The sequence below is a fragment of the Sciurus vulgaris genome (genome assembly GCF_902686455.1).
Source record: "Sciurus vulgaris genome assembly, chromosome: 8".
Taxonomy (NCBI): Eukaryota; Metazoa; Chordata; class Mammalia; order Rodentia; family Sciuridae; genus Sciurus; species Sciurus vulgaris.
This window is the reverse complement of record NC_136468.1, coordinates 64,942,771-64,952,941: the sequence shown is the minus strand read 5'-3', so window position 1 is coordinate 64,952,941 and position 10,171 is coordinate 64,942,771.

The window sequence follows — 10,171 nt, the reverse complement described above, 5'->3', positions numbered from 1 at the left end:
GAGTTCAGAATGTACATAATTAAAACAATAAGGGAAACAAATGAGAAGATGAAAGAGCAAATGCAGGCATTGAAGGAGGAGGTGAAAGAGCAAATGCAGGCATTAAATGATCACACCAATCAACAGTTAAAAGACCAAATACGGGAAGCAAGAGATCATTTCAATAAAGAGTTAGAGATACTGAAAAAAAAAAAACCAAACAGAAATCCTTGAAATGAAGGAAACAATAAACCAAGTTAAAAACTCCATAGAAAGCATAACGAATAGGATAGAACACCTGAAAGATAGAACCTCAGACATTGAAGAAAAAATATTTAATCTTGAAAACAAAGTTGACCAAACAGAGAAGATGGTAAGAAATCATGAACAGAAGCTACAAAGAATTATGGGATATCATGAAAAGGCCAAAATTAAGAATTATTGGGATTGAGGAAGGCTTAGAGAAACAAACCAAAGGAATGAACAATCTATTCAATGAAATAATATCAGAAAATTTCCCAAATCTGAAGAATGAAATGAAAAATCAAGTACAAGAGGCTTACAGGACTCCAAATGTACAAAATTACAACAGACCCACACCAAGGCACATTATTATGAAAATACCTAACATACAAAATAAAGACAGACTTTTAAAGGCCGCAAGAGAAAAGAATCAAATTACATTCAGGGGGAAACCAATAAGAATATCAGCAGATTTTTCAATCCAGACCCTAAAAGCTAGAAGGGCCTGGAACAACATTTACCAAGCCCTGAAAGAAAATGGATGCCAACCAAGAATCTTATACCCAGCAAAACTTACTTTCAGATTTGATGACGAAATAAGATCCTTCCATGATAAACAAAAGCTAAAGGAATTTACAAAAAGAAAGGTGGCATTACAGAACATTCTCAGCAAAATATTACATGAGGAAGAGATGAAAAACAACGATGCAAAACAGCAACGGGAGGAACTAGCCTAAAGGAATAGCCAAATAAAGGAGAAACCAAATCATGTCAAAAAACAAAAATGAGTCAAATGACTGGGAATACAAATCATATCACAATAATAACCCTGAATGTTAATGGCCTGAGCTCATCAATCGAAAGACATAGACTGGCAGATTGGATTAAAAAGAAAAATCCAACAATTTGCTGCTTGCAAGAGACTCATCTCATAGAAAGAGATACCCTAAAGATAGACTAAAGGTGAAAGGATGGGAAAGAGCATACCATGCACATGGACACAGCAAAAAAGCTGGAGTATCCATCCTCATTTCAGATAATGTGGACTTCAAGCCAAAACTAGTCAGAAGGGATAAAGAAGGACATTACTTACTGCTTAAGGGAAGCATAAATCAGCAAGACATAACAATCATAAATATCTATGCCCCGAACATTGGCTCATCCATGTACGTCAAACAAATCCTTCTCAAATCCAGAAATCAAATAGACCACAACACAATAATACTAGGCGATTTTAACACACCTCTCTCACCGCTGGATAGATCGTCCAAACAAAAATTGAATAAAGAAATCATAGATCTCAATAACACAATCAACAATTTAGACTTAACCGACTTATATAGAATATACCATCCACAAAGAACGAATACACTTTCTTCTCAGCAGCACATGGATCCTTCTCTAAAATAGACCATGTTTTATGCCACAAAGCTACTGTTAGCAAATACAAGAAGATAGAGATACTACCTTGTACTCTATCAGATCATAATGGATTGAAATTAGAAATAAATGACAGAATAAAAAACAGAAACTTCTCCAATACATGGAGATTAAATAATACACTATTATATGATGAATGGATAACAGAAGACATCAGGAGGGAAATAAAAAAATTCTTAGAAGTAAACGAGAACAAAACACATCATATCAAAATCTCGGGGACACTATGAAAGCAGTTCCTAGAGGAAGATTTATCTCATGGGGCGCATTCAACCAAAGAAGTAGAAATCAACAAATAAATGGCTTAAAACTATAGCTCAAAGCCCGAGAAAAAGAAGAGCAGACCAACACCAAAAGTAGTAGAAGACAGGAAATAGTTAAACTCAGAGCTGAAATCAACGAAATTGAAACAAAAGAAACAATCGGAAAAATTAACAAAATAAATAGTTGGTTCTTTGAAAAAATAAACAAAATTCATAAACCCTTAGCCACACTAACAAAGAGAAAGAGGGAGAAAACTCAAATTACTAAAATTTGGAATGAACAAGGAAATATCACAACAGACACAAGTGAAATACAAAACATAATTAGAAGCTATTTTGAAAATCTATACTCCAACAAAACAGAAAACCTCGAAGACATCAACAAGTTTCTAGAGACATATGAATTACCTAAACTGAACGAGAAGGACATACACAACTTAAATAAATCAATTTCAAGCAATGAAATAGACGAGGTCATCAAAAGCCTACCAACAAAGAAAAGTCCAGGACCAGATGGGTTCTCAGCCGAGTTCTACAAAACCTTAAAAGAAGAGCTCATTCCAATACTCCTCAAAGTATTCCATGAAATAGAAGAGGAGGGAACCCTCCCAAACTCATTCTATGAAGCCAATATCACCCTGATACCTAAACCAGGCAGAGACACATCGAGGAAAGAAAATTTCAGAACAATATCGTTAATGAACATTGATGTAAAAATTCTCAACACAATTTGAGCAAATTGCATACAAAAATATATTAAAAAGATAGTGCACCATGATCAAGAGGGTTTTATCCCCGGGATGCAAGGTTGGTTCAACATCCGGAGATCAATCAATGTCATTCACCATATCAATAGACTAAAAGTTAAGAATCACATGATTATTTCAATAGATGCAGAAAAAGCATTTGATAAAATACAGCATCCCTTTATGCTCAAAACACTAGAAAAAATTGGAGTAGTGGGAACATTCCTTAACATTGTAAAGGCCATCTACACTAAGCCCATGGCCAATATCATTCTAAATGGTGAAAAACTGAAAGCATTCCCCCTAAAAACTGGAACAAGGCAGGGATGCCCTCTCTCACCACTTCTATTCAACATCATTCTTGAGACTCTAGCCAGAGCAATTAGACAAACCAAAGAAATTAAAGGGATACGAATTGGAAAAGAAGAACTCAAACTATCCCTGTTCGCTGATGACATGATTATATATTTAGAGGAACCTGGAAATTCCACCAGAAAACTCTTAGAACTCATAAGTGAATTCAGTAAAGTAGCAGGTTACAAGATCAATGCTCATAAATCCAATGCATTTTTATACATAAGTGATGAATCTTCAGAAAGAGAAATTAGGAAAACTATCCCATTCACAATAGCATTGAAAAAAATAAAATACTTGAGAATCAATCTCACAAAAGAGGTGAAAGACCTCTACAATGAGAACTACAGAACACTAAAGAAAAAATTAAAGAAAACCTTAGAAGATGGAAAGATCTCCCATGTTCTTGGATAGGCAGAATTAATATTGTCAAAATGGCCATACTACCTAAAGTGCTATACAGATTCAATGCAATTCCAATTAAAATCCCAATGATGTACCCTACAGAAATAGAGCAAGCAATTATGAAATTCATCAGGAAGAATAAAAAACCCAGAATAGCTAAAGCAATCCTCAGTAGAAAGAGTGAAGCAGGGAGTATCGCAATACCAGATCTTCAACTCTATTACAAAGCAATAGTAACAAAAACGGCATGGTATTGGTACCAAAGTAGACAGGTAGATCAATGGTACAGAATAGAGGACATGGACACAAACCCAAATAAACACAATTTTCTCATACTAGACAAAGGGGCCAAAAATATGCAATGGAGAAAAGATAGCCTCTTCAACAAATGGTGCAGGGAAAACTGGAAAACCATATGCAACACAATGAAATTAAACCCCTATCTCTCACCCTGCACAAAACTCAACTCAAAATGGATCAAGGACCTCGGAATCAGACCAGAGACCCTGCATCTTATAGAAGAAAAAGTAGGTCCAAACCTTCAACTTGTTGGCTTAGAATCAGACTTCCTTAACAGGACTCCCATAGCACAAGAAATAAAAGCAAGAATCAACCACTGGGATAGATTCAAACTAAAAAGCTTTCTCTCAGCAAAGGAAACTATCAGTAATGTGAAGAGAGAGCCTACAGAGTGGGAGAATAACTTTGCCACTCATACTCAGATAGAGCGTTAATTTCCAGAATCTATAAAGAACTCAAAAAACTCTACACCAAGAATACAAATAATCCAATCGACAAATGGGCTAAGGAAATGAACAGACACTTCACAGAAGAAGATGTACAAGCAATCAACAGATATATGAAAAAATGTTCAACATCTCTAGTAATAAGAGAAATGCAAATCAAGGTTTCATCTCACCCCAATTAGAATGGCGATTATCAAGAACACAAGCAACAATAGGTGTTGGCGAGAATGTGGGGAAAAAGGTACACTCATACATTGCTGGTGGGGTTGCAAATTAGTGCGGCCACTCTGGAAAGCAGTATGGAGATTCCTCAGAACGCTTGGAATGGAACCACCATTTGACCCAGCTATCCCACTCCTTGGCCTATACCCAAAGGACTTAAAATCAGCATACTACAGAGATACAGCCACATCAATGTTCACAGCCACTCAATTCCCCATAGCCAGATTGTGGAATCAACCTAGATGCCCTTCAGTTGATGAATGGATAAAGAAACTGTGGCATATATATACAATGGAATATTACTCCACCATGAAGAATGATACAATTATGGCATTTGCAGGCAAATGGATGAAATTGGAGAATATCATGCTAAGTGAGATAAGCCAATCTCAAAAAAGTAAAGGAGGAATGATCTCGCTGATAAGCAGATGAGGACATATGATGGGGGGTCGGAGGGGTTAGCTTTAGGGTTAGGGTTAGGTTTAGGGTTAGGGATAAGGAGGGTGGTAAGAATGGAGGAAGGAAGGAGTGTATAGAGGGAAAAGAGGGGTGGGAGGGGTGGGGGGGAAGGGAAAAAAATAACAGAATGAATCAAACAACATTGCCCTATGTAAATTTATGATTACACAAATGGTATGCCTTGACTCCACGTACAAATAGAGAAGCAACATGTATCCCATTTGTTTAAATAATAAAAAAAAATCCTTTCCCCAAAACATCATAATCAAATCAATGAAAACTAAAACAAATAAAAAATCTTGAAAGTAATCAGAGAAAAACAAAACTAGTTATGTACTGTACTACAGATGTTTTTTTGTTTCAATCTTTTAAAAATGACATTTGCTATTCATTTTCATGTTTTACTATAACATGATCCATCTTTGTGTTTATTAACTTTGTTTCTTCATTCTCTATTGTGTATTAAATTCTGATTTATTGCAATTAGAGAGTGAAGATCATTAAAAAAAAAAAGATAGAATTTGGGTGGCGGTTGTTTTTGTGAGATTATTTTTGAGGGAGTACAGGGGATTTGACTCAGGACCTTGCTCAGTTATAAGTACACATTCTACCACTAAGCTATGGCCCCAGCCTTTGATATTTTTTAACCACCTTTTTGTGGATTAGTGACATGTAAAGACTACGTATTTGGCATATACAACCTGATGAGCTTGGAGGTGAATATACATTTGTGAAACCACCATGATCTCCAAAAATTTCCTCCCACCCTCTTTATTTATTTATTTATTAGTTGTTGATGAATATTTGTTTGTTTGTTTATATATATTGCTAAAAATCAAACCCAGTGCCTCACACATGCTAGGCAAGCGCTTTGCAACTGAGCCACAACCCCAGCCTTCTCTTTATTTTTGTGTGTGTCTAATAAGAACTTAGACCTTGTTTGAATCTTGAGTTAAATAAATCAATTGTTTTAAATATTTCAGGAAATTTGCATACTAACTGGATTATTTGGTAAAATTAAGGAATTACTCTTTTTTTTTCCAAAGAAATACAGTATTGTGAGGTTCTTTTTTAGGCCTTATCTATTATCCAAGTAGACATATTTATACATGAAATAATATAATATATATTTTTAGCACCAGAAAGTTCAGGGTGGGATAGAAATGGTATAAATAAAACAAAACTGGTCATGTGTCAATTGTTGAAACCCGGTGATATGTGCCTGGGATTTCATATAATGCCCTGTCTATTTTTATATATATTTTTATATATTTGTTAATTTTCCTATAATGAAAAAGACAGGAAAAGAAAGCAAAACAAGATTTACCAGTTATTTTATAGAGCCCAGTGCCTGTGATTTCGGCTACTAGGGAGGGTTAAGCAGGAGGACCACGGGTTTAAGATCAATCTGGGCAACTAGACCCTGCCTCAAAATCAGTTGTAGATTGCTTGATTAGCAAAGCACAAGGCCCTGGATTTGATCCCCAGAACAAAAGGGGGGGGGGGAGTTTTTAGAGCAGAAGATATTAATATGAAATTGAATATAATACAACTGAACTTTGTTTTCTATATGAGAAATGTATTGCAAAGTGCTCTTTTCTTTAAGGGCATGTGTATATTTATTTATTTATTTAAAAAGTCAGAACCCCTAGAGTTTGGGGTTTTTTGTTTGTTTGTTTGTTTTTTGTTTTGTTTTGGTTTGGTTTTGGTTTTGGTTTTTCTCTCTCATTAGTAGTGAAGAACTCAAGAAAAAAACTACATAAATTATTTTATTATTTAACAAAAACATTTCACTGAAAAACAGACTAAGTGCTGGGTATCTTGTTGTGTATATTTGCAGAATTTTAGTTACAGTGTAAAATGCAGTTAGGGATACTAGGGCTGCCCTCATAAAACAATTAGAAATCAGAACAGGGTGATACTGTAACAAAGGTAGCCAGCTGCTCCCTAGCTTTGTGCTTGGCTTCTGAGAGTGGTTCAGAGGATGCAGATTTTCAGTCAAGGGTACATTTCTCAGCACAAGGTGGAGCCCTGTGCCTACTTCTCACCAGCAAAAGTACTGTGACATGTCACTTCTGGACCAATGCAGCCAAGAAGCAGATGTGCCTTCTCTACTCTCCCTCTAACTTCTAGCTGAATGTTGCTGCCCTGAACAACTCTGGAAGCTTTATATTGGAGGTGGCAGAGTATCCCTCACCCAGGGTCCCTAGGGCTGCAGAAAACACAGCTTCCTCCACCAAAACAAACATAACTTCTATGGTGTTAAACCACTGAGATTTGAGTGTTTATGACTTCTAAAGACTAGAGAAACATATCAGTTGTTATGTGGGTCTCTGCCTTGTGTGTTCAAAAATGAAAGATCATTGCAGCTAAAAAAAAAAAAAAAAATTACAAATTGCTTCATGGAGTTGGTGGAACTTGAGCTGGATTTTGCACTAAGCATTATAAAGGCTAAACGGAGAGCAGGCATACCAGAATAAGCAACCAAAGCAGGAATTCACATGCAACTGGAGGATACTGAGACCACTCTGATGAGCAGATACCATTTGGGGGAAATGAGAAATAAGGATGAAGAGGCAGGATGGGGTCAGGATATGGAGATCCTTGAGAATTTAGGACTTGATTCAACAAAACTACTCAAACTTCTGGAGTAAATGGATGCCTGATAAAGGTCTATATTGGGAAAATTAGGGACACAAGAGTGCAGGATGGATTTGAAGGAAAAAGATTAGTCTGGGTGACTAGCTAAGAGGATGTTGTGGTAATCCAGTTTTGATATGATTAGAGACCATATATATAGGCAAACTCAGTGGAAAGGAAAAGATAAATGCAAGAATCTACTTATCATGCAAATCCACAGGGCTTTACGACAGAGGAAAAAACACAAAACCAAAAGTCTATTCACTCAGAAGATGGATATCTTGTCCTAACTCCCAGAATTGTGAGTTCTATCATCTGAGGCATATTATTTAATTGCTCTGATCCATGTCTTCTCTGTAAAATGAGGAGATAGAACAAAATTGAACCCAACGTTCTTTCCATCTGTAAAAACCCTATCATTATAAAGTCATGGAGGAAAAAAAAAAAAGTATGAGTTTTCAGTAGGAAAAGACAAAGAAAGGAGAGCATTCCAGTGTATGATGTGGCTGAAACAGTTTATTCAAACCAGTCTCTGTAGGTGGATGCTTGGACTGTTACCAATCTTATGAATTACAATGTAGCAATGAATGATGCAAAAGTACTTACACTCTCCTAGATTTTCAATTTGGTTGTAAGAACTGAACTCTGAGTATGATAATTTAAAATGGTTACACTAGTTGCAATATGAATTCTCTCTTAGAGATGAAGATAACTCTAAAATTTATTTCTTGATTTAATGACATGGAAGATGTGAAAATTTTGGGGGGAAAAAATGATGGCTTCACATATTTACAGTATTCTCATCGACTTTATTATTACCGTCAGTCACAATAACACTAATTACTTTTTCCCTAGATAACTATGTATAAAGTAAAACAAAAATGTTTATTGGGTTTTTATTTCCTTTTTTTTTAAACAATTACTCTTAGTTTTCATTTTTTCTCACTTTATAAACAGACTCCTAGATAAACGAATGTTTTAAAGTAGGAAAGTGAACACTATTTTCCATCCTGATAATAACTGCTGATAAGGACAAATAGCACAGTCCTTGACACTCACCAGTTTTCCAGAACTCTACTACTTCCTTGCTATAACATCAAAGAAAAATTCACCCAGCAGATATTTATCACACAAACTTACAAAGATCTTTGGGCAACCTATTTGGGCATCTCTTAGCACAGGTTCACTTATGCTACAGAATGAAGGTCAATAGAGATTAAATCAAAGGAGAAATGGTTTCACAAATATGCATCTGACAAAATATTAGGAGCTAGGACATATAAAGAGCCTCTTTAACTCAACAAAAACCAAAAGCACCCAATAAAAAGGAGCCAAAGATTTTGAACAGACATTTCACAAAGAATGCCCACTAATGGCCATTAAGCGTGTGGAAATTACTGAACATCATTAGTCATCAGGGAAATGCCTATGAATGCCACAAGAGGTATCATCGCGTACCCACCAAAACAGTGAACATTCAAAAGACTGACCACACCAAATGTTGTCAAGAATGTGGAGCAACCAGAACTCTCACAGATTGCTAGCTGTAGTGTAAAATAGCATAATCATTTTGGAAAATAAGGGTGGTAGTCTCTATAATATTAAGCTACACATACCCTGTGACCCAGATATTCCACTCTAAATATTGTTTATCCATATGTCCACAAAAGCGCTTGTATTAAAATGCTCTTGACAGCTTTATTCGTCACAGCCACAAACCACTCAGTTGTTCATCAATAGGAAGATGGAGAGACCATTTGGCATAGTCCCACAACAATTAAGAAGGAACTATTGATGCACACAACAATGAGGGTGAATCTCAAAAAGCATAAAGCTAAACAGTAGAAGTCTTATCGACAAAGGCACATACTTTATGATTCCATTTGTGTAAAGTTCTAGAAAAAGAATAACTTATGGTAGAAAAAAACTAGAACATTGGTTGTCTGGGGAAGGTGACTAGAAAGGGGCATGAGGAAAGTTTCAGGGTGATATGTGATGGATTGTTCATGGAAACGTTATAGGCCAGGTTATACAGGCAATGACTAAACAGACTCCATTTTACCCTGAGACTCCATGTTATGTAGGAATGCTTCTCCCATGGGAAAACCCCACCTTTGTGCTCATCCACAGTTGCTTACCATCACATGTTTGGCAACACAAAACAGCAATTCTTATATAATGTAAAATTGTTCTCTTTTTGGTTCCTGTTTTCCTTGGACAACGTACCCTGTCAGCAACGATTATCTAGATGTTAGAAACCATCCTCTTTTTTTTTTTTTCTAAATAATGTTTCTGAGTTACTAGACTTCATACATCTTAGTTCACTGAGGAATAGGAACTGAGTAAATAGCCAGAGGATCTATGTTCTAGTGGTTTCAAATCTGAAACAGAAACACAGAAATAATTACTTACATAGAAAATGTATACAGTCCATATAATGATAATAATAGCTAATGTCAATTAAGTGCTTACTGTGTACAAGGTTCTTCACATAAGTTAACTTACTTGGTCCTTACAACAGCTAATGATGACATATTATAACCCCCACTTTACAGATTGGTAAACTGAGTCACAGGGATTAACTTGACGACATTAGACATAGGTAATATGTAGTGAACAGCAATACTATGAAGAGAATGTAAGTGAAATTTCAAAAACTCTATAATACATTCTC